A 22,337-nucleotide genomic window follows, 5' to 3' on the forward strand; every position below is an offset into this window, starting at 1 on the left:
CTTGAAAGTAAGTTTCTCACCACCGCGCACAAGGAGTTGAAGAGGAAATCATAGTTTCTATTCACGAATATCTAAGCGGAAAGCAAAGATATTCGTGTCAGCGGTGTGGGGTACCGATTTCCTAGCAGTGCAGAAAAAAGATATAAGTGCTTACCTGAAGAAAGTACATGATGTCAGAAAAGTTCGATTGGTACTTTGTTTACCGGCAAAACGTATTTTCTTTACTTTCGCCATCACATAAGAAGTAAAAATCAGTTTTATTCATTACCATTTCACCACAAAAAATGTAACAGTACAACTATAACAGTACCTTCTTGTAAGTTTAAAAAAGCTAAAATTCGATGTTTTTTTTTTTTTTTTTTTACGATTTTCCTGTATATTTTATTCTCCGTGCATCTAAAAGAATAGTGTATTTGAAAGTAGTGTTATTTTGACAACACAGAAACAGAGAAAAAAACTGAATGTTTGAACAATTACAATTTTAAAATAACAATGAAAGCATTGTTGCAAATTTCGACCATGTTCCCTTTCTCATTGTTTTAAAAATATAACGCATTTTTACATCGTGAAATTAGTAAGTTTTATTTTTCTATAAGCAACTAAGATATGTAGGGTAGCATTTTAAAAAATATGCAATAAAACTACTATTCAGAAATTGCGAAACAACAATGTGGTCTGACAGACCGTTCCGTAGTAGTTACGTGATTATTTTCGTCCATAGTACTTAAGGGTTAGACTCCAATTTTGGGTGAAAAGTCTTTAAAAATATGTTCATGGTATTTTGCCTCTTTCATACTATATATATATATATATATATATATATATATATATATATATATATATATATATATATATATATATATATATATATATATATATATATATATATATATATATATATATATATAGTAGCGGATTTAGGGGGGCTAACGGCCGAAAATCATGTTACTACAAAAATTCAAAATAAGCAATGAAAGTACAAACTGGTGACAATGTAAACTTCATTATTTTCACATGTAGTAAGGACCATTATATTTTCAAGGGCTACTAGAGACAAAGCTACAGGGTCCTATCCAGCCTCCGTAAGGAAGGAGGAAAACAATTACGCTTACGTCCGTAGCACGCAGAGTTATAATCCCGCCACTCGAAAGAATTATATGTTTTTGTTTGAGCTTTCTGTTCTTTAAAATGTCGAAGCGTAAACAAATTGACTTAAAATCATTTATAATCAAGACTGAAAAGAGAAAAAAGCAAGTGGTGAAGAAAAACGTTTAGGTAATGATTCTTCCAGTGCTTCTTGGGAAACTATTCCAACTGGACCCACAGCTGCAGTGCATGGTAAGATTAGAGGCTCTGACTTAACACACTCTACCGCAATGGACGACATTGGGAGTTTTGTAGGACAATGTGTAATTACAAATGAAAAATACCACATTTTTACAAATTCATGGACACCAAATTCAAACTATCAATTTCCGCTTGTCCTTGAGTCAGGTCGGAATCGTAAATTCAATATAAAGTGGTTAACCGATTTTCCTTGGTTGTCATATAGAAGAAAGAATGAAGGTGCATACTGTAAGGTGTGTGTATGGTTTGGACCGGACGAAGCAGAAGAAAAACGAAAAACTCCTCTCGGGAATTTAGTGAAAACGCCGTTGAAAAAATATAAGCATGCGCTGGAAGTGTTTCGGGAACATGCATGCAATGCTTATCACAAAAGTGCTATTGAAAAAAGTGTCAATTTTGTAAGAACTTTTGAAAACCCTGAACTTTCAATTGATATATTGCTCAATGCTGAAGCCAAAAAAGCAATAACTGAAAACAGAAAGCGACTGATTCCCTTGTTAAAACCATAATGCTCTGTGGTCAGGAGAATATTCCTCTTAGTGGTCATCGTGATGACGGAATAATTGTACTTGACAAACATTCCAAACCAAATAAAGGTAAATTCAGGTCACTACTGCTAAGATTTCGTGTTGAAGCGGGGGACATAAAACTTGAAAAGCACTTGAAAACAGCGCCAAAAAATGCCACATTTATTAGTAAGACTATCCAATATGAATTAATCCAGTGTTGTGGTAGCTAATATCATTGCAAAAAAAAAAAAAAAAAAAAAAAAGTGCAAATGAAATACCAAAAGTCGAAACTGTATTCTGTGATTGTCAACGAGACATCAGATGCCAGCTCAGTTGAACAATTGTCTGTGTGCATTCGTTATTTTGACACTGACTTGTGTAAAGTGAAACAAATGTTCTTAGGTTTTATTCAAGTTAATGATATCACAGGTGAAGGTGTTGCAAAAAGTATTTTGAATAAATTTTCAGAACTAGGTTTAGATCTGTGTAACTTACGAGGGCAATCATATGATGGTTGAGCTAACATGGCAGGAAAGGTAAAAGGGGTACAGAATAGGATCCGGGAACTTAATCCGTTGGCAATAGAGTAGAGGGGGGGCAAGAGTACGTGGGGGGCAAGGATACGATTCCCTAAAATCAGGTGAATATATTCACGTATGGCAATAATGCGTCATGTGGAGTTTGATGTTAATGGCGTCAAGAACCTAAACAAATTTGAGTGAGCTGCGGAAAACTACGAACTATCTAGGTAATTATTTATGTTTTTCTAATATTTTGATATAATATTGGGACATAAGTAGTTAATGAATTACTTACACAGTTTTTTAACGAATTCAAAGTGCTATAAAGTGTTAGTTTCTAATATATCCATTGTTTGACAGGATGGAGTAAATTGACTTTCTTCCAACAGTTGGCTGTACAACACCACCTGAAAGTCAATTGCGTAGTGAGGGGGGCAAGGTTACGGAGGTACCGACGGGGCAAGGGTACGCGTGCGTACTCTTGCCCCTTCTGTTCTATGAAAAAATCCAATTTGATTTAGATCTAACAATCAAAAAGAATGTAGATTCCGTTGTAATAGACAGTGAGAGCAAACTTTACGAATACTGAATCCTATATGTAGCCTCTAACGTTAAGAATTCTGAAGAAACCTGATGTACGAGTAACAAATTTTATTTCTAAATTCCACTCCTTACATAACAGTATCTAAGGTGGTGTTTGAGTTTTCGAAACAGATAAACGTGTGAGGCAGTTAAATCTTCAGTTATTGGATAACAATACGCTTGCTTATTTTATTGTTTCAGAAATGCTACATTTTGTCCTCTTTTTATCTTAAATGTCAGTAGTCTTCAGTAATAAATTTCAATGGGCCTTATGCAGAGTCGTTCTGACGGTAATTAGTGCCATACTATCAAGTTCGACTACCATAGTAATAGTCAAACTTTTAGTATGACGCTAATCATTCGTCAAAACGACTCTGCATAAGGCGGTATCAGTCCAATGATTGATATGGGATCCTATAAAGATATATGAAGCTGACTTAACCTAACATTTAACAATATGTAGCTTCATCAAGGAAAGGTCGAGAAGTTTTCAAGTTACCCTCGTAGTTGACAAGCATTCTGTAACTGAATAAGCTGAATTTGGAAATGTATTTTTATAAAGGATCTAAATATTATCTGATTTTTTGTATCCTATGCATTCCCATTACTGATATGAGAATTAAGGATTTTTATTTTTTTTTAAATGAAAATCTGCAACCTCTATAGGCACAATAAAGCCAGTAGGCCTATTTACCGAAGAAATGGAGAACGAATTAGTGGAATATATCACATTACTGGATCAACTTTTCTATGGCTTAACTTTAAAAGATCTAAGAAGAATGGCATACAATTTTGCTGAACGTAACTAGTTGCACCATATCCTTTAGCCATGTAAATCGAATGGCTGGAAGAGATTGGAAAGAGTCTTTCCATTGTAGACATATAACTATTGCTTTACGACAGCCTTTAAAGACTGGTCTGAAAAGAGCTCGTGGTTTGGGCAAACCACAAGTTAACGCTTTTTCAATTGTCTAAAAGATATTGTAAGAGAAAACGGCTTTCCTCCACGGGATATCTAGAACATGTACGAAACTGGCATAAATATGGTTCCTCATAAAGTTCCAAAAGTCGACTAAAAATCAGTTGTGTATGAAACTGTATCTAGTGATTTTGGAGTTAACATAACAGCTGTTTCCTGGTGAGTGCATCTGGTTCCTTTATTTCCCAGATATTTCACAGAAAACGAGTAAAACAAGAATTACTCGATGGTTCGCCGCCGGGATTTTGGGAATGATATCTGATTCTGGTACATCAACTCACAACTTTTCGTAGAATGGTTATATTATTTACACCAACATGTGCGATCAAATTCGGTCATGAAACAGTTATTGTTACTTGTTGACAACCAAACCTCTCACATTTCAATCGAGGTGATTGATCTCTTCAGGCAAAATGGGATATTGATGTTGAGTATACCACCCCATACCAGTCATAATTTGAAACCATTAGATCGCTCCTTTTTTGACCCGCTGAAATCCTGGTATTCAACAGTGTGTGATAAATGGATGAGGAATCATCCATCCCCGCAATTCCAAGTTGCGAGTTTGTTTACTGAGGGTTAATACAAAGCTGCAACCATCGGTATCCATCTTTCAAGAATCTGGAGTAGTCCTACTGAATCCAAATGTGTTCACTGAAGAAGATTTTCTTCCTTCTACTGTAGATATTTTAGACTTAAATGTAGAAGCCAGCTTTGAAGATGAAAGCATTCCTGAAGCAACAAATTAAGCTGCAGACCTGAATAGAGCCCAAAATCGTTCATCAGATGATTCACTTAAAGTAAAAAGGAGCTCATGCGGCGCATCCAGATCAAACACTCCTTTGCCAGTTACTCGTCCACCTCCATCTGTTACCAAACCTTCAGCCAGTAACGCTAGATCCTCACTAGAAGCAAGCAAGAACTCATGCGGACTGTCCACTTCAATCACTCTTCTACCGGTTGCTCGTTCTCATTCATCTGTTGCCAAACTTTCAAACAGTAACGCTAGATCCTCACTAGAAGCAAGCAAGAACTCTTGCAGACTGTCCAATTCAAACATTCTTCTTCTGGTTGCTCGTTCTCATTCATCTGTTACCAAATCTTCAAACAGTAACGCTAGATCCTCACTAGAAGCAAGCAAAAGCTCATGCGGACTGTCCAATTCAATCACTCTTCTGCCGATTGCTCGTTCTCATTGATCTGTTACCAAACATTCAACCAGTAACGCTGGATTCTCATTAGCAGCAAGCAGGAGCTAATGCGAATTGTCCGCATCAAACACTGTTCTGCCGGTTGCTTGTTCATCGGTTACCAAACCTTCAACCAGTAAACTAGATCTTCACTGGAGGTGAGCAGGGGCACATGTGGACCGTCCACATCATGCACTCTTTTGGTGGTTGTCAGTCCTCCTCCGACTGATAGCAAGCCCTCAACCAAAAAAATCTTGATCTTCTCGAGGTGAATCAGAGATTCTGACATCCTCTCCTTTCAAGAAGAACTTACTTCTGAAACGGCGCCTCCAAAGAGCAAAGGCAAATATTAACTTGCACCAAGAAAGCTACAACCGAAGGTAACTCCTCAGGTCAGTGAGGAAGTAGTGTACGAGTGTTCATTATGCAATATCATCTACAGTGATCCACCAATAGAAAACTGGATCACGTGCGGAAGATGCCATGAATGGTGTCATGAACAATGCACATCATATGAAGTAGTAGGAACCTTCATCTGTGATAATTGTTAATGCTCCGTTGGGTGCGTACTCTTACCCCTTTGATTTCGTACTCTTGCCCCACATATAGGGGCAAGAGTACGAATTTGAATGATTTCATTTAACGAATTATAGTTCCTCCAAGGACAGAGGTATATAAAAGTTGAGTTCACATTTCGTAAAGGAGAGTTCGAGTTTTGTGTTCCATGTAAAAGTTTTCCGTTGTAACTATTTTTTTAGCAAAATATATGTTTAATTGAAATTTGCGTCTCTTGTCCCCCTTTCCTCTATATATGCATTGTGCTTCCCATCAGATAAATTTATCTCTAACACACGCTTGTTCTGAACCAAGTATTAGAAATATGATAAGTACAGTGACAGAAGTAGTAAACTTTGTGCGGGACTCAGCCCAACGAATGGAAACGATGGAAAATTTAATCATTAGTCAACATCCTGAAGAAAAGAGGCACAAACTTAAAACTTTGTGTGAAACTCGTTTTGTTGAACGCCATGATAGCATTATATTTTTTCTTCATGTGTTTGATTCTGTTGTTGCATTTTTAAATTGTGTAGATGGAAAAGTGCCATCGATAAAATCCGCTGGACTTCTGTCGTCTACTATGAGATTTGATTTTATTGTTGCACTTATCATTGTAGGCACAGTGCTTGGTCTTACTCTCTCACTTTCTCGCCAACTTCAGAATCCCTCTGTGGAGCTTCACCAGTGTTACACAATGGTAGATAATATTTTGCATGTTCCAAAGAGTACCGTAATGACAATGAACATTATGATACTATTTTTAAAAAAGCAGAGGAAATAGCAAAGCAAAATGGTGTTGTAGTAGCATGTCCTTGTACAGTTAAAAGATAGGTACACAGATCTAGTGTAGAAGCATCAAATCCTCAAGAGTCCTACAGAAGGAATGTTTACCATCCATTTTTGGACCACCATTTTTGGAATGAATTGTCTTCGAGATTCTCTTCAGTTCAATCTGATATTCTCCCCTTTTTAAACTGTTACCAGCCTTTGTGAAAGAAGTTAAAGAAAATAATGTGATTGAATAAGCTAGCAAATACCTGGAAGATTTTGATGGTTGTGAAGTTGCACTAAAAAGTGAAGTGGCTCTTTGCCGTGAGCATTGGAAAAATAAAAGCAATCTACCTAACAGTGCAATAAAAGCATACAGTGACGCACTTATAGTGTTCTACCCCAATATGAAGAAACTTCTTCACTTGCTATGTGTTCTACCTGTTACAACATGTTCTGCTGAAAGGAGCTTCTCCACTTTGAAATTGGTTAAGTCATATCTGCGGAAAACAATGCGTGAAGACAGACTAAATGGACTTGCTCTAATGACCATTCATAGAGAAAATGTTTCCATTAGTGTTGAAGAAGTTATAGATTTTTTTTTTCAATTGCATCCTCGACGAATCCAATGTTATTCCAGTGAAACAGATAAGATCAAATTAAACAGTATTGCATTAGGTGTAAATGTTGTTACTTCTGTATTTTATTTTGTATACTTGTTACAATGAGGCTGTACTCGTACGCCATGTTTGTAGTTCCTTATGATTATGGTTCCTTAATGTAGCATGTTTAGCAACATGTATAAATAATTTAGAAAGTTTCTCTTCAATCGAACTAACTCATGGTGAAATATGCTTATCTAAGCCCACCCAAAAATATATCCTGGATCCGCCACTGTATAAGATACCTGAACAATTCAAGCCATACTACTGTCTACACTACAAGAACGTATGTGAGAGACTCATATATAACTAACAATAATTTCACTTTTATATATTTTTAACTTTATGATCAACTTTGCTTCAACGAAGTCAAAAAAGAGTAGGAAAACGAACAAAATTAAAGATGTAGAAAACATCTTACATACTTCACTTCTACTCACGCTTCTACAGATAATCTGTTTGCTATCGCTAATGTATTAGACATATTTGTACTCTGTAAACTAAAGGACATTAAAAGCTGGAGTTGGTCCCCGTTAGTAGGTAAGACAACGGTAATCAAAGCGGGAATATAGTTGTAAGTATTATGTACTTTCGCATCTCATCAACACCTGCACTGATTCAAATAAGCATATAACTGAACTGATTCGATCTAATCGTACCTATTTTAGGACAACTTGTTCGCAGCACAAAAGTTGCTAGATTTGTAAGTAAAAAAGAGTCGTCAGATCGTCATCCAAAAATCGCAAAAAAAAATCGCTAATCGGAAAAAATATCTTTTGTCGTTATCCTGGATGGCGAATCCACTAGATTTAGCGATCTTCCCCCGGATTGGCAACACTGATCTGGATGAAACTATACTTAGTGATGGGTAAATTCCCGGGAAGATATTTTTCGGGGAGATTCCCAAAAATGGGAATTTTCCAGGAATTTATATACAACCATAAAGAAAATTGCATTCTATTACTATATTATTACTGTTGTCCCGAGGGGTGTCTTTAAAATGTATATTCTGAACGATGTTATGTTATTTTGTTAATATTTTATTATATTTAGAGAGTACGCAAAATGGATTTTTATTTGCAATATGTTCTATGAAAGTAAATATCTTTAAAAAATGGTATAGTAAGTCCACATACTTTTAAACCGTTAAACAGTTCAAATTTACACGTAAGTGGATTTTCTAAACTTCTACTACTGATATTATATGGTTTGTTTAGCTTCCAGAGGGGAAAAAAAGGATTATTAAAAATATTCAAGATTGGGCATATGTTGTGGTAATAATTTCTTTAATATCACTTTCAATAGAAAAGCCGCTACCGTTTACTATTTGGCACCAAAATGTTCACCGCCCTCTTTGGTATTCGAAAGACCAATATCATCTTTCTACCTGTATGACTTACCGTTCCCGAGATATTGGACAAAAAGAAAAAAAATCTGATTTCGAGAGATTGAGGGAGCCATATCTCGGTAACCGTAAGTGATAGAGAGATGATATTTTGCATTTTTTTCAATTTCGAGCCTTCTATTTTGAGCATGTCTCGTAAGACAACATATGGTAGAATGTTTCTACAGAATTCTTACACAAGACATGTGCAAAAAAATCAAGTACTCAAGGAAATTATAAATTTATAGATATATTGCAAGAATCGTTTAATGGGTATAATAAGAAAATACAACAATTGGTATGAAGCCTGTAGAAGTTAATAATAAAAAAATAGTAATTCTTTTAAAGTTCGTTCTAGCAATACAGTTGGAGCAATCTCAACTGGTTTCTTGCTAAATGTTAAATTTGTATTTCTCTTAGGGTAGTGTTTCTGACTCAGGTGATGATGCAACAAAGAAAAAAAGTATCTCTTCAATCATCAATGGGAGAGTATGTCGTAATTGGCGCAATATTTATGGCTTGTTAAACAAAAATCGGAATTCAGAATAAGGGAATAACCTCTTAATGAAGCAGAAGAAAAATATCCAGATCATGAGTTAATATACGAAAAGTTTAGAGATCCTAACAGTGTTAAGTTATTTAACTTGATGCAACAGGAACTAGATATTCGTAAAGGTAAAGGCAATGAGATTTGTACATCTCTATCAGAAGAAGATTTAGTTAAAAATTGATGTTTTATATAATCGGTTAATATCTAATCCGATATAGAAATTTTTATTATAACTTTTATGATTATTATTTCATTAAAGCATTATCTATCTATTGCATATAATGTTTAAATAGAACATTAGGTGACCAAGGAAATCCTAAAATTCAAGAATTCCAAAGAAATCTTGAAATTCTTAATCTTTTATTGAGGGTGATGATGTTAAGATATGGTTTAAAGGCAAAGATGTTGCTACCATACTTGAATACGAAAAGACTAGAGATGCAATAGAAAGACAAGTTGATAAAGAAGATAAAAGTATTTTTGAAGATAAGAGAACCGTGTTTCGTGGCGCTTTTTTAAGTGAACATCCACATACAATCTTTATTAATGAATCTGAACTATATTCCCTTATTCGTAGATCTAAACAACCAAAAGGGTGAAAGCAACGTGACGTACGTAACACGTTGACTTCCTTTTCTGACTTTCTTTGAGTGTAGCCTCCTTCATAATGAAGATACCGCTTTACTTCTTTTTTTATTGGACAGATAGAAAATGCAGCTTTAAGGTGGTATAAAATACACATCAATCAATTACCGAAAACAAATTGCATAAATGTGCAAAACGTCGTGACGTACGCACAATGAAATGGACATTGAAGTCAGACATCGAGAAGAAAACGATAAATTCTGCTCTGCTGTTGCATGTGTATACTCGAAGAAAATTGTGTGTATAGGTGACTACTTCTATGCTATTTCTGCAATTTAACCGGAGTTTTCGATGCATCGGTATCTTACCAAAAAAATCATATCTAGCGTGACGTACGCGCATATTTCGTGACGTACGTAACAGCGTGCACTTTGACTAGAAGAAACAATTGTGGAGTGGAGACTCAAAATTGAAAGTCTCGAAGAGAGATCGATTGGAAAGCCACAGAACAAATATAAGTTACTGATATTTGTTGATGATAACGCACAGTCGTTTGGAAGTAGCAGACATCGCAAAATTCAACATAGTATGAAAAATACAAAAATGTGCATACGAATGTACAGTGTGCATTTTAATTGGTAATGTTCAAGTGCTTCAGGTACTCGTGGGTAAAAGTGTAGCGATCTCGTTTCTCACGGGGTTTTGGAAGAACTTTCTCGATGAGATTTCGTTCCACAGAATCAAAGTCATCTACACGTGGATGACAAAAGAATGTGTCTTTTCCCTGATCACTTTCACGCATGCATTTCACTGGGTGCATTCCATCACTTTCGACAGCAGTTACGTGCCCCACATGTTTTAAGTCTCGGTCCGACTACATACACCACTGCAACATAACTTCCAATTTTGATGTCAACATTTTGGGAGGGAAGCAATTTGTCTCTGACATTTTGCGAAATATTTTTCTCAGGTTCATCTCGATCTGAATATATATCACTTCCACTGGTACTGTAAATTGCAATGTGCAATTGGTATGAGTTTTTCAAGATCGGCACTTGTGTTTCGTATATCACAGCAACAAACCTTTTAGCAGGAACAACGTATCTTGCGGACTTTATTGTTTTTAGTTGCTGTAAGTTCACGTCCATGAAGTGTATTGGCTGTGTCTTGATGCAATATAAAAAGGTATTCAATTTGCTGGGTATTTTTGAAAGCAACGGAATGGAAATCACTACCGTTTTTCATTATTATTTTACCTTGAACAACACGGAACCAAACTTCTCTTTTCATCTTTGCTCCAACTCCATCTTGTGCCCATCTTCCATGATAGCTTTCGTGAAAGTTCCACTCTCTTGGTACAAGTTCATTTAGTAGCTTTAGATAGACAATGGATTTCCGGTTTTTAAAATATTGGCTCGCTCTGTCTGTTCATAGGTGTATTTTTTTATATGGACAATCCCAACAAAATCTTAAATCATTGAAGACGGCTACTTGCAAAATACCATGGTTTTTCGTGTCAGATATTACTCCGTAACTTCGCTCTCCATTGCTGAAGTATGCTACTGTGATGTAAATAGTGACAGTAGGATCGGCTGCATTTTACCAGTGGGCGGCCATAACTTCGTATTGATGCTTAATTGCGTAATTTTCTGCGAAGTCTGTCTTCAAAATCACTTCATCTATATTTTCATTTCTTCTTTGAAGGTGCTCAGCTCCTGGTTTTGTCTTCTTATGCTGTATATGTGACACCGATACACTAGTAACTGTTTCTCCATTTCTGTCACATATTGAAAGTCAAAATGAACAATTTCTAGGGTGCCTCTCTTCCACTGATAAACTTCAACCAATTCCTCACGATCTTCCGGTTCTCACAACAGACCTTGGATGTATGTTTTACGTTCGTACATGTCATGCACTTATTCTTCATACATATCTCAATCTCTGTATCGTATACACTTCCCTCAACAAGCACGTTCTTTGTCATTGTTAGCTGGTTCCATTTCACTTTGGCTCCAATCATTTTTGAATGTTCTCACAGTATGGACAAGCAAGACAAGTGATCCTACTTAGATACAGTAATGCATTCTTTGGGGCGAAGGTTTAGGAAACTAGTTTAACTCATAGGTATATTTTTGCAAATTCGGTAATGAAGAGCTGATGTGTGTCGCTGATGTAAAACATCATGAGTCTCTTTTGCATCTTTCCTTTTTCCCATCATTGCTGTACATGAAAACGGTATCCTTTTCCCAGGGAGCATTCGGAATATATTGTCACTCTTGTAGAAATTAATTACGGTTGCTTTTGCGTTGCTTCTTAGTACGATGCTTTTACATTGTTTTTTTTTGTGCCACGCCAAACCGCTCCACTATTTTTAACCACTCTGAGTTTTCATCTAGGGCTATGCTAACGATGCAGCATTCTGGTAGCCCATACTCGATTCAGATAGGACAGATTCTTCTCGGTTCCTTTCGCTGCGGACTTCTGCATGCGTATTTTTGTTTGTCGACGCACTTTTTGCCATCGATGCTGATATTGTCTTTCGGTACTGCTGCATTCTATGCTTTTCTTTCTCACGATTTGCTGCTTTTTCTTCTTCACTTAACTTCCCTAGCGTTTTCCGCTGTGGACTTCTGGGGCTAACTGGTGCCATACTTATATATGGAAGTGGCAGAAAAGAAATGACAATGATGCACTTTAACACACACCATAACTGAAATCAACGCTAAGACAATCCTGTCTCTAATGAACACGCAGCAGTCGATGCAGTGCTGCCATTTGTACTAACAATACTACTCGATTCAGGTACAATTAATATATATTTTTTCCAACGCTAAAGAAGGCTAGTATCAGGCATGACTAGACATTATTTGCCGTGACGTACGTAACAAATACCGTTATGTTACGTAAGTCACGCATTCAGTTCGTTGGTCACGTACTTTATTGGCTAACCAGATGTCACAAGCGTTTGCGGTAAAATCCTACTGTTAGAAGGTATGATCTATTTGAATAATTTAACGAATGAAAGTTGTTCATGCGCTTTTAATTGTACAGGATAAACTTAACCCCCTTTTCCGTGACGTACGTAACATAACACCACGGGTCTTCTCGATTTCACTGCTACTAGCGATGCCTACCCACATAGAGCTGATAATTTCTGTTTTGGCCTGGAAGGTAACGTTCCGTAGACGACATTTCTATGAAGAATGGTGAAAGTATTGCACAGATGCTCAGTGGAACAATAACTAAACTATGCACTTCCCTTTCATTTCACAACAGCACATTAATACACTTTCTGTTACAAAGAAGCTGATTAATTTACAATAAACAACAATTTCATAACAAATTCTGCAAACCATGTAACTACACTTCATTCTCTTTCCATTGATGTATAGCATATGACGGTGGAAGCGTTATGGTTTTTGCCCTTCAATGTCCTGAATTGTTTGCTTTTACCCAAAAGCTAAAGAATTCAAAAGATGGATTACTTCAGAAGTATTACCTACAATCAGACGCACAGGACAATACCAACTAGTCAAACCAAATGAGATCTTAGTACTAGTTAACAACTTCCAACGACAACTACAAATCAAAGACGAAGAATTAAAACTTAAGAATGAAGTAATTAAAAATCTTTCACAAAGTAATACAACTCTCAGTCATAACCTTTTCAAACGAGAATCATTATTACAAACAGTTTGAACCAAATTGGAAATATTCATTAACAAAACAAGTGAGATGCAATTAGTTCATGGTTTTAGATGAAAGAATTAACTGATAATAAATGAATAATACGGCTCTTTCATTTAATTTTGAACATGAGTTAACTGCAATCTTGGATACAGAAGGTGTTATATGGTTCAAAGGTAAAGATGTTGCATAAATTTTAGACTACAAAGACACAGATCAAACAATAAGAAATCATGTAGACTCAAAAAATAAAAAAAAGGTTAAAGAGATTTCATTAGTGGTTTTCACGGGTAAAAATGCAAACATTCATGGAAGCTTTATTTTAGTCAACAAGTATGGTCTATATGATTTAGTTGTTCTTTCAAAGCACCTAACGCAAAACGAATTAGAAAATGTATTAATCATACAGTTTTACAATTGATACGAAAAACAGGACAATACCAACTAGACAAACCAAATGAGATCTTAGAACTAGCTAACAACTTCCAACGACAACTACAAATCAAAGACGAACAAATAACAAAACTTACAGAAACAAATCAAACTCTAATAGAAACAACCAATGAACAAAGAATAGTGATTAGAGGTCTTACACAAAGCAATAATATACTTAGTCATAATCTTTCCAAACGAGAATCATTATTACAAGCAATCGAAGCAAAAGTAGTACCAGATACAAACAACAAACTCAGAAAACATACCTTCACACTTATACAAAAGAATTACGACTTGGACAATGAAACAAAAGAAACAAATTACAAAGACATACAATACAATTATTACGTGGTTAGGATACAAGATCAAAAACAAGACTAGACGAACTCAAAGAAAGATATCCAAAGATGCAAGTAAAGATACAGCAAGACGACCCGAACTCAATCAACCTTTACAATAGAATCAAAGAAGAATTATCAGAATACGTTACAACACAAAGCAATCATCTTAAGACTAAACTTGAATATTCTGAATTGTTTCGAAAGATATCTATAATAATAGGTTAGAAAATTTAGAACAATCTTTAGACTTTTGGTGTTACATACTTTGAATCTTATGTTTGAAAATCTCTACATTGAATATTTGTTAGTGTAGTTTCGAGAGAAGGATTATAGCTAAAAATACAACTGTTTAATTATGTCACTCGATTAGTCAAAGCGGGAGGCGTTTCGTCCCCCGTTTTGTTAGAATATATACAAAAAGATTCAAGACAAAAACAAAAAATATTTTCTTAAACAAATGACCTCAGAAGCTATTACGAATAATTTTTGTCCTTTGTTATTTAACTTCGAAAATCAAGAGCTAACAGTTATAGATACAAAAGGTAATCCATGGTTCAAAGGTAGAGACATTGCTACGATACTTGAATATACAAACACTGAACAAGCAATTAAGCATAACATTAGAAAAAAATATCGTATAAGTTTTGAAGAACTAAGACCGCTATGCCATAGCAGGCATCCTTATAACTTAACGAAAATGAATTTATTTATTTTTATATAAAAACGAGAGAGTAATAATGAATAATCTAATTAGACATACAATAGTTGAACTAAAAAACTTATGTAAAGAAAAGGGGATAAAAGGTTATTCCCGATTAAGAAAAGCAGAACTTATTGACAGCAAATACCATTCTACAATGTAGACAACCATAGTAACTTAAATGTAACACAGCTTAAACAAAAAGCTAGAGAAAAACAAATTAAAAATTATAGCCAATTAACAAAAAACAACTTACACGAAGATTAAACAGAAAACAACTAAAGATATTTTTCTCAAAGATAAACCTAAACAAGAAGGACCGAAAGTAAATAAACATTTAAAGAAGACATTTCCATTGAAACAAGAAGTATTTGAAAAACTGAAACCAGCACGTATACCTATCAAAGTAGAATTAGAAGAAATAGCACTTAAGAAATGATTACAAACCATTAAAGTTGAAAATGCAGGTGGATATAAAAATCCAATAAGATTTTTAAATACAAGTGGAAGAGTTATTATTAACGAAATTAAAGAAGAATTGAAAAATTCCATTCATTTGTAAAGATAAAGAAATACAAGAACACAACTTTAAAACACCAAATGAGAGAATATTCGAATCAACTAACTTAGATGAATGTATACACCATGCCAAACAGAAACTTCGTAGGGAAATGGAAGAATTTGAAGGTCGAGGACCAGGATGAACATTACATCAAATTGAATACTTGCAAATCAGCAATTCGTAAAGCAATTAAAGATAGGAAAACAGTGATTAATGTTGAAAATAAAGACAATAAATATTTCTTATACGCTATTGCAAGTTACTTAAAACCAGCACAAAAGGACCCTAAAAGAACTTCTAAATATAAACAAACAGTTATCGATTTACAAAAGAAATATAGTGATGGTATTGAATTTCTTGTACAATTAAAAGATATAGTTAAATTTGAAAAAAAAGTAACATTTCAATTAATGTGTATAGCTATGATGAAAAGTTTAAGATTTATCCACTTCAAATCACAAAAAACAAGTAAGAAAAAATGGTAATTTATTACATATAAAAGATTATGAAAATAATAATCATTTTTGCTGGATAAAAGACCTATCACGATTGATAAGAAGTCAAGTAACAAAACATACTGAGAAGTTATACTTCTGTAATAGGTGTTTAACAAGAAACTTTAGAAATGAGAAACAGTTGCAAAAACATGAGCTATATTGTAAAGAGCATGAGGCTGTTAGAATAGAATTTCCTAAATCATATGACAATCAAATGAAGTTTCAAAATCATAATCGATCATTAAGAGTTCCATTTGTGGTATATGCCGACTTTGAATGTATCTTATGTAAGTTTAAAATAGAGCATAATTGTACTAAAGAAAATAAAATATCAAAAGCATGTTCCAATGAGATTCTGTTACTATGTTAAGTATTCAAATGGTGATTATAAAAGCTCTGTTAATTATATAGGTGTAGATGTTGAAAAAGTATTTATTGAAATGTTACAAAAAGAAGCAAAGGAAATCAAGAAAATATATAATACGATAGTTAATATGAACCCGCTTACTGAGGAAGAGATAGAAGCTTATAACAGTTCGTATACTTGTCATATATATGAGAAAAAATTGAATGATTTACCACTAGCTATTGAGAAGAAAATAAAAAATATAAAAGAAGAAAATACAGTTCTACAACGATAAAGTGGATATGAATAAAACGTGAAAGAATGGAAATATGAATAAAGAAAATGTTTGTATAAGATAAAAATAAAGCAAAAGTAAGAAATCATGATCATTTAACTGGAAAGTTTAGAGGTGCAGCTCACAGTTATTGTAATTTAAACTATACAAATCCTAATTTTATTCCAGTATTTATCCAAAACTTAACTGGTTATGATACATATTTGTTCACTAAACAGTTAGCTTATGATACGCACAAAATTAAACTGATCGCAAATCATGAGGAAAGGTACATAACGTATGAAAAATATATCAAAGTAGGAAAAAAGTCGGAATAAATTTAAGATTGCTTGATTCATTTATATTTATGCCAAAGAGTTTAGCAGAATTTACTAGTAATTTATTGATGGAACAATGTCGAGAAACAATAAAGTTCTTTCCAATTGATAAACTTGAGCTACTTATTACTAAAGGTGATTACCCATATGATTATGTTGATTCATTTGAAAAATTAGAACCTGTTCCATTATGTAAAGACAAATTTAAAAATAGATTAACAGAAGAAAAATGAGTGCTGAACGCCATAACCATCATGTAAGAGTTTGTAAAGAATTTAATTTAAAACTGCTAAGAGATTATACTGCACTTTGCAACAAAACAGATGTTCTTCAATTAACAGATGTATTTGAGAACTTCGAAAATGTGCGTTTAAAGGCATATGGATTAGATCCTGCATGGTATTATACAGCACGTGGCTTACCGTGGGATGCAATGTTCAAGATGACTAAAATTAAGTTATAAATGTTAACTTATTATGATAAATTATTAATGCTAGAAAAGGGTATAAGAGGAGAAATCTCACAGTGCAGTAAAAGATATGTAAAAGCTAACAACAAATACATGAAAGATTATAATAAAGATGAGTGTTCAACATATCTAACATATCTAGACGCAAATAACTTATATGGATGGGCAATGAGCCAATACATGCCTTATAAAGACTTTAAATGGGTTAAACCTTACATAGAAATAATGAACATTTCAGATGAGTCAGAAACAGGTTACATTATAGAAGTAGATTTAGAATATCCGCAAAATTTACATAAACATTCTGATTTACCATTAGCTCCAGAAAACATGTGTCCACCAGAATCTAAACAATCAAAATTACGAACTACACTTTACAATAAAGAAAGATATGTAATTCACTATAGAAACTTAAAACTATATATGTCACTTGGGATGAGATCAAAGAAAATGCATAGAGTATTAGAATTTAAACAATCAAACTGGCTAAAGGAACACATTGATTTAAATACAGATATGAGAACACAAGCTAAAAACTAGTTTGAAAAAGATTTTTATAAGCTCATGAATAACTCAGTTTTTGAAAAAACAATGGAAAATATTAGTAAATGACAACCCATACAATTAGAATGTGATACTTAAAGATAGAAAAATTAATTGCAAAACAAAATTTTGATTGCATAACAATATTTACTGACGACTTATGTGCTATACATATGAAAAAGAGCGTTTGACATTTAATAAGCCAATATATATTGGTATGAGTGTATTAGAACTATCAAAGTTATTAATGTATGAGTTTCACTTTAACACTATGATGCCGAAATATGGAAATAATATAGACTTGTGTTACATGGGTACTCATAGCTTTATATATGAGATTAAGACCAATGACTTACAAAGATATGGTAGAAATAATTGATCAATTTGATACGAGCGAATACGAGGAAAATATCATATATGGACTACCACTAATAAACAAGAAGATAATAGCTAAATTAAATATGAGAAGAAGGGTAAGATAATGACCGACTTTATTGAATTGAGATCGAAAATGTATGCTTTTAAAGTAGAAAATAAAGAAAAGAAAAAAGCTAAAGGGGTCACTAAGAGTGTAGTATCAAAGGAGTTGCAGTTTAATGATTATAAAGAAAGCTTATTTAAAAATGTTAAAACGTATAGAGATTTAAACCTAATTAGAAGTCATAAGCATGAAGTATATACTATAACTGTTAATAAACTAGCTTTAGATTCTTCAGATAATGAAAGATGTATACTACGAGATGGCGTAAATACATTAACTTGGGGACATTATGGGATAGAGTAAAAATGTAATTATATGTAGTGTAGTTTTAGTTATAAGTTTTTATGATTTAAAATATCATAAAAATCTATGCGCTATGCACGCTACTCAATCTAACAATTTGAAAACTTTATCACTATAATTATATGGGATTTTAAATACGAAATGCGGGGAGAGGGAAAAATGCGCCAGAAAATACATATTGTGGAAGAACTCGATTTTCGAGAATAATAATTTGTATATTTTAGATTTATTGTTATGTTTATGTCTCGAAATCGTTAAGTAAGGTTATGGGAATTTAATGTTGAATATGTAAAGTTAATGCAAGCTGCACAATCTCGTTAATAGTTGTGTCAGCAATTCATTGTAAACAGTTGTGTATAAGAATGTCATCGTAACGTGTCTGGCAATGTAGGAAGGAAATGTTGACAATGTGTCTTTCCTCACATTAGCCAGATTCTAGAAATTGTACAAAACGTGAATTTGTGGGATTTTATGAATTTCATGAGATTACGGATGTACGGAGAATTGCTTAGAATCGGGAAGTCAGAACGTGTCGAGGGTTGCAGTTTTGAATTTTGACACATGGAAGGAATTTGTCTCTCCATGTGAAAACGGTGTCGCACGTGCCACAGCAGACGGAAAAAGCAGACGATGGTAGTTGGACCCGGCCAAACAAAACCACAGGACGAGAAGGTTTTGAGAGAGTTCCTGAGATTTCCTAGGGAGTTCGAGAGGATCAGTTTCTGAGTTCTTGATGATTAGTTCTGAGAGTTCCAAGATTGTTCATCTACTTTGAAGACACTTGGGTTCGTGTTTGGAGAACCAAGTTACATTTAATTATCCACCAGATGATAGGAGAAAACAGTACGTTGTACTTCAACATATTCTAACGACGCAGAACTTCGAGGGAGATTTACATTGAGAGGCCCATTCCTCAATGCTCACTTTCATCGTCCAACAACACGGAGCGTCAGCTTAAGGAGCAGAGTTCAACACCAGAACGACGTGGGACAGCAACAGATTTATCCAGGTATGTGTGACTCCGAGTCAGAATTCAAAGCTCAATACTTGATCGTACTATACCTTACTGGCAAATGACTCCGAATATCCGTTATAGCACACATTCAGAAATCTCACAGTTCATTCATCAGATTACAGAAATACAGTGTTTTATGTTAAATGAAGTGGACGTATACTTATTTGTTTAATCCCCATATGAAAACCTCTTGCAAGTTAAGGTATAATTTACCCACTCATTCTAGATGGTGAGTGGAAGGCGCCTAGTAGCACTCATCTTTGCATCCCCAAGTAGGCACTGAGTGGCTAGGTTGTCATGGTTGGAGATTGCTGGCTTGTAAAGATCCTAGTAAATTAATTCCCTCCCTTCCCTCCCATGGTAGAGATGCTGTCTTGCTATTGCAATTGTATCGCTCCCAGTAGATATAATTAAAACCCTCCAATCCCTCCCATTTTATTTAGAATTTAAATGATATTTTATTACGTAACTAAAGCCCACCCTTCCCACCCTATCTACGATGAAGTGTAATTTTAAGTAGTGTTTCGTATTTTCTCGAATTAGGTTAAGGTTTAATGTGTTAATTGATATAGTGAATTTAAGGTTTTTGCAATAAGAAAATAGTGATTCGATTCTCCTGATAAGTTGATTAAGTAGCTCGAATATACGTATTATAAGAATAAATAAGTTTAAATAAGTTTTAAGTAAATGAGTAACGAAAGTATTCGTACAAGAGCACAAAAAGCGGCAAAAGGAGTACAGGTCGGTAGTTTGTTTAATATTGCAATTTCAAGTAAGAAAAAGCAAGAAGGTGTCAAACCAAATTTGAAACTAGGACCCGTCGAGAATTGTCCTTCCAGTCCTATAACGAAATCGTATACGGAGGATTTTACGTCAATCTTTCCGTTTGGAAGTAGTGTAGTTAGTAATAATCAATCGAATAGTACAAAAGAGGATAAAATGGCGACTGGTGTAACATTTTATTCCGATGTTAACAAACTTCCAAAATTTGACTTAAAAACAGATAGCGATATAATAGGTTTTTTCGATGAATTTGACGACGCGTGTCAAATGGCAGGCGTGAGTGAAGAAAAGAGAAAAGAGCTATTACCTAGTGTTTTCAAGGGAAATGGTAGACAGTGGATGAAGGTGTTTTTAAAGAGAAGGAATGTTAGTGAAACTAGTTATAAGCAACTACAGAATAGCATAATCGAAGAGTTCACACGTACTAATGTAACGTTAGATATAGAGGATCGTATAAGGGAAAGGTTGCATCTCGAGGATGAGCCTATAATAAATTATGTGTACGATATGCTTGTTTTGTGTGAGAGATTAGACGCTAACATGAATGATAAAAAGAAAATAGGAATAATTTTAGGTGGTCTTCAACCGTATTTCATGGAACGTGTAGGTACAAATTCATATTCGACGATTGATAAATTTGTAGAAGATCTTCAAAAAGTAGAGAAGAATAAGTGCAAAGTAGAGAAGCGCGTTAAACGGGAAAACGGAAAGGTTACCGTTAAAGATCTGTTAAAGAAGATGAGAGAGCAAGTAGAAGAGGAGGATAGCGATGTAGAAATTGATAAATTGTTGTTAAAGAAAGAGATTAAACATAAGGAAGACGTGAAAGTTAAGCAAGAACCAACGAGTATTACTCAATTGAGTGAGCTAGAAAAGAAAATAGAAAATTTACAGTTGACATTAGCTGCGAATTTTCAAGACCGAAATAGTAAAGAAGATAAAAACGGTAGTGATTCGAAGCAATACAGGAATAATAATAATAATTTTAGAGGAAATAGAAGTTTTCGGAATGGAGGACGAAATTTTTACAAGAATAATGGAAATAGGAATTGGAATAGGAATGGTAATAATAATTATACTAGGAATAGAGGTTCTAACGGATATAATAATGGTAGAGGATTTCGAAATAATTGGCGAAATAACAGAGGTGGAAGGAAGACAGGTTTCTGGCAACAAAGAGGAAACAGTTGTTGTGCGAATGGTGTTAATAGGCCAACATGGTGCCAAAATCATAGCCAAATAAATAATCCCGACAGTATGTTCCGGTAGTACCGAACCAGATAAATGGTACAACTTATTATCAGGCTACAACGTCAAATAATTTAAACTAGGTCAAACTGTAAATGACAGAGGCACATTTACAGGGAGTAAATTAAAAGTTAGAGAAATAGTAGCCTCTACGTTAACTGATAATAATATGCTCTATGTTCCGATAGAGGTAGATGGTAGATGTCATAAAGCTTTAATTGATACAGGATCGCAGATATCCATTGTAAACGAAAAAGTAGTCCCTCCAAGTGCGAAGGTAATCCCTAGACCAACAAGGATTCGTGGAATAACACAGAATGTGTTAGTAGTGAATAAGATCGCTGTGATTAGATTTAAAATGGCCGGACAGACATTTCATTTGGAATTTCGCGTAGTAAAAGATTTTCCGTATCAAGTTTTGATCGGGAATGATTTTCTACAGAGTCAAAATTGCCAAATAAATTACGGTCAGAATAAATTGACATTGCAGAGATTTGGAAAGCCAAGATTAAGGAAAAGGGAAGATCTGGAATCTGTGACTGTGTCTGATAATGCAGCGTTAGGAATAAAACATTGTATTCGACCAAGATGGGTGTTAGGTCATAAGGTACGGTTGTTACCTAGGTCTAAGACTACGGTAGAAGTAAATTTGGTTAGTTCCTGGAATAACAAGGAATACT

The sequence above is a fragment of the Thermobia domestica genome, chromosome 18, assembly GCF_964235325.1.
Source record: "Thermobia domestica chromosome 18, izTheDome1.hap1.1, whole genome shotgun sequence".
In the NCBI taxonomy this organism is placed as follows: Eukaryota; Metazoa; Arthropoda; class Insecta; order Zygentoma; family Lepismatidae; genus Thermobia; species Thermobia domestica.